The following is a 5,101-nucleotide window of genomic DNA, read 5'->3' as shown; positions in this document are numbered from 1 at the left end:
CTGACCTAGGACAGTCTGAGGAAGCAAGAGCACCGTGGCCAGGAAGGGACACGGAGCTGAACCAGCAGAAGATCTGCACCAGAGGCTGGGACATCGACCACCAGACGGCATTCTGAAGCAGGAGTGCTGATTCCTGGAGTAACCAGTGGGAGGTGCTGGGGGGCGGGAAGGGGGTGAGTGCTCACATCGTGACAGTCTCCAAGGGCTTGTCTACACTACAGAGAAGATCAAAGCTGCTGCAGTCAATCTTCCAGGCTTCGGATTAACAGGTCTAGTGAAGGTATGGTAATTCGATCTCAGAGGCTGTGTCTAGACTACATCCCTTTTTCGTAAAAGGGATGCAAATTAGACACATCGCAATTGCAAATTAAGCAGATCTTGTGGAAAATAAAGCCTCAGGGATAAGGGATCTTTTGGAAAAGGCTTTATTTTCTGCAAGATCTGCGTCTAGACTGGCACTTTTTTCCAGCAAAGCTCCGAGCTGGAAAAAAGCGGCAGCCATTTTTATGCTAATGAAGCGAGGGGGATTTAAATCTCCGCTTCATTTGGAATTGCGATATGTCTAATTTGCATCCCTTTTACGAAAAAGATATGCAGTCTAGACACAGCCAGAGGATACTCCTGTCAGCACCAGTATCCTGCTCCTCCAGAGGAATAGGGGAACTTGACAGGAGCGTGTGACAGGAGCTCCTCCAGAGGAATAGGGGAACTTAACCTGTGACATCTGAGTATGAGCCTCTGCTGCATGAAATAAAAGCCAGTTGGCTGGTAACTAAGGTATTCTCAGACTCCGTATTCACTCTGTAAGTGGTTTCAGTGCTACTACATGGGACAGTACACCATGCCCAGAAAGTGATACCTTTGAAAATCTGAATTTGTGCACTCAAATCACAATTTGTGCACTCAGTACTGCTGGTACTGTGCTATAATTTTAATGTGTTGGTATCTTCCAGAAGGGAGGCAGAATATCAGTGATATGCAGCATTTCATAAATAACTTCCTGGTATTTGGTGTGTTGCCTAATTTCCTCTCCATAATTATGTACTATTTTGACATTATGGCCTAGCATTTAAATGGGAGAGAAATTTCAGAAAGTATAGCCTGCTGTAGTCGATGCACTTCAAGAGAAAATATTGATGCTACAGTAATTACTCATTTAACACATGCCTGCTTAACACGTTTTCGCAATAGCACGATTTTTTTAGAGAACGTTTTTCGAATAACATGACCGTCCCCAAAATAACAGTAAAATAATCAAGTGGTAGATTACTTCACGCAGCGGTATAAGTTGGTGAAAACAGTGGTAATATGCATGAGCGGATGAATACACGTGGTCAGAGCACTTACGTGTTTATCTTTGTGTTTTAACAAACCGCAGCAACTTGTGTTGCTAGTTATCTTGTGTTGCTAGATAACTAATGTTGACGCTGACGATCCAGTGCCAACAAAAAATTGACTTTGCCACCACCACCTGAAACGCAACCCCCACCTTTTCCATTATTTTTAATGGAAAATTGACCCTGCATAGCATGTTTTCGCTTAGCACAAACATTTTCAGAAATGCATCTGTAGGGTTAAATGAGGAATTACTGTATTTGCACAGTGCATTCACAAAGGGAAGGGGCCCTTAACTTAAAATTAAAAACAGTCATGTATTGTTTGCAGGCCTGATGACTAAAATGTCTGTTGTCTGCTGAAAGGACTATTTTAAAAAAAAAGTTTAACCAAAAGGTTCTCCTTGTCAATTTCTCCCCCAGTTTCCCAACTGAGTGAACTGTGAAGCCCAAAGGCAAGTCAGAGCCTGAATGAAAATCACAAGCAGAGATCACCTTTGTCCTGCTTGAGTCATTGTAGCTCAAGATGCTATTCCTTCTTTCCTCCCTTCCTCCTATCCTCCCCCGCCTGCCTCCTCCTCTTTGTGGGCCAAACCCTGGAGTCCTTACTCAAGCAAGCCCTTTTGGAGCTGGCTTGAATGGAAGCCTGCGTGAATGACCAGGGAGTGGCATAGACATAGGCCATGTCTTCACTAAACGGAGGATTGACACTGCTGCGATCAATCTTCCTGAGTTTGATTTAATGAGTCTTTACTAGACTCACTAAATCAAACTGAGAGGGCACCCCGTTGGTGGCCAGTACTCCTGCTTCTGAACATAGCTGGCATTGCATATCGTGATTCAAACTTCCCTTTTAGTGTAGACTTGGCCTTAAGCTGAACACCACAAGGGTTTCCTTAAAATCCATGTAGTGTGAAAAAAGAATGTGAATGTAACAGACATAACAGAGCAGCTAAGTCCTGAGACCTGCCCACTGGACTTACGATTGCAACACATAGAATATGAGTTGCACAGCAAATCAGCCTCTGGTGTTCCTCATGGTCACCTTTGTCCTGGTTGAGTCATAGTAGCTCAAGAGGCTATTCCTTCTTTCCTCCCTTCCTCCTCTCTCCCCCTCCCCCACTCTGCCCCACCTGCCTCCCCCTCTTTGTGGGCCAAACCCTGGAGTTCTTTCTCAAGCAAGCCCTTTTGGAGCTGGCTTGAATGGAAGCCTGCTTGAATGAGGGCTGCTGTGCTATAACAAGCCACCACAAAGCTGGTGGGATACAGCTCCTGAGGTTGTTTGCTGGGGAAGGGAAGTGTAGGGATATTTATAAAATTAAAAGAATGAGTTTAAATGTAGTTAAGAAAACAAATATATTGTTTTATGGCTTGTGTATAATAAGGGCCCCAATCAGCATGTAAAAAAGGTTGTGAGAATAATAAGCAGTGTTCCTTATTACGGGTAGTAACAGAAGGATATGTGGTTCAAAAAGTAACTAATACAATAAAGAGCTACTGTTACATGATCAAAACTGTCCTAAAAAAATAAGCACAGACCTTTTCCGGTGTTTGCTTTGTAAGCAAAGCTGGGGGAGGAGATAGGGAGGAAAGGCCTTGCAAAGAAAGGAGGTTGTAAACCTTATGTGAAGATTGAAAATAAAGGTGAACTGTCTGGCAACGACATCTCTTGTTTGTGAGTGTAAAAATAAAATCCTGAAGGATTCTTTGCTAACAGCTGCTTGACTGCTGGAGCTGACCAATATGGGTCTAAGCAGTCCCTGGGTATGTTTTGTTAGTGTTTGGATGTTATAAATTGCTTATTATTTGGGCATTTGGTGGCATGTTCAGAGCCATTGCATATATACCATTTGATCTTTGGATTTAATAATGGATTTTAGGGGTAAATTGGTGTCATGTGGTTTCCCATATTAATAATTTCAGCAGGCGATATGGGGGCTTTGAGAAGGGGAATAAACAGAGGGGAACAACTATAGGAGAAAAGCACTGAATTTAGCTGGGGAGTAGGGAGCAGAGCCAAGCCAAGGGCTGAGCAGCAGGTAGCCCTGCTGAGCATCTGCATCTGAGGACAGCTCATTTGGCTCCAGTCCTTATCCCTTTATATGTCCTATGCCACAGGCCATCTATCCATTCCTGACACTGTGCACACGCCCTTTCTCTATCATTCCCTCTACAGCTATGCAGAACCCTCCATACCTCCTGTGCCTGTTTCTCCCTAGGCTTAGTGCTGGATTAAGGCGTAAGATCACTAAGGGTACATCTAGATAGTGGAGCTATTTTGGGATATGTCTGGTATCCTGAAATAGCATTTTTTACATCTTAGCAACAAGCCCATTATTTTGAAATATATTTGAAATAACAGGCTTGCTATTCTGATGTCCCGGTAAACCTCGTTCCACGAGGATTAAGGGACTGGTCAGAATAGTGGACTATTTCAAAATCTGGTGTTGTGTAGACAGTGCCAAATTTTGAAATAGACTATCTAGAAATAAGCTACACAATTTGCATCGCTTATTTTGAGCTACATGGAGCTGTGTAGATATACCCTAAGATAAGAGTTTAGGGTCTCGCAATATGAGGGGCCTCTAAAAAAGAAAAACCTGACTCCATTTCACATTTTATCTAAATTGATTGATAAAGCAGATATGGGAAAAAGAAAATTCTTTCTAAATATAGGCATTTTCTTTCAAACATGGCAAACATTTACACATCGGGCTACATAAATACCTTTACTCTTCACTAATTGCTCCTTATTAACAGGCAGAAGGCCTGGGCTGAGAAAAAAATTGTACTTGTAATATTAATATTTCTACAAGTAAGTCTGCTATTCTGGTAAAATTCTGACCATGCCTTCATAATTTATTTAAATAAATAAATAATCTTGCTGCCAATAAAACTGGGAAAAATGTGAGTTGAGACAGTAGTATTATGAAGCAATCTTGCCAAGCTTATATTCATATGGGACTCATCCTAGGAGTCCTGAAATGTATAGTGACCCCCTTGACAAGTAATAGCTGGAAGGCTGCCATCTTTTGTTTTTGGTCCAGCACACACAGTCTATAGTGCCTTCCCTCTCTCTATATATATGTATACATTTGTTTATTTCAGTGCATATGCAACTTTCTGCATCATGCTCTACCCATACTTCATGGCTGTGTCTAGACTGGCAAGTTTTTCCACAAAAGCAGCTGCTTTTGCGGAAAAACTTGCCAGCTGTCTACACTGGCCGCTTGAATTTCCACAAGAACACTGACTTCCTACTGTCTGAAATCAGTGCTTCTTGCGGAAATACTATGCTGCTCCCGTTCGGGCAAAAGTCAGTGTAGACAGCTCAGATTTGTTTTGCGCAAAAAAGCTCTGATCGTGAAAATGGCAATCGGGGCTTTTTTGCAGAAAAGCGTGTCTAGATTGGCATGGCCGCTTTTCCACAAAAAGTGCTTTTCTGTTACAAGCATTTGTGGAAAATCATACCAGTCTAGACGTAGCCCATGTGATTGAGCTTACCAATGATTGTTTATGGATTTGGATCTTGAGGATGATAAATGTGTTGGCTTCCCTCTGTCGGTTTCAAGAATTTTCACTGTATTTTTATGGTATGGCAAAAGACTAATCCCAACAATTCATTGCTTTATAGCAAAAATTAAATCAGATTAAACATTTGTAAATACATTATCCGCACACACTATATATATATATATATATATATATATATATATATATATATATATATATATATATATATATATATATAATTTCCCTAACAAAAT

Source organism: Pelodiscus sinensis, chromosome 9 (genome assembly GCF_052426305.1).
Source record: "Pelodiscus sinensis isolate ZL-2025 chromosome 9, ASM5242630v1, whole genome shotgun sequence".
NCBI lineage: Eukaryota > Metazoa > Chordata > Testudines > Trionychidae > Pelodiscus > Pelodiscus sinensis.
Note: the sequence above shows the minus strand (reverse complement) of the source record.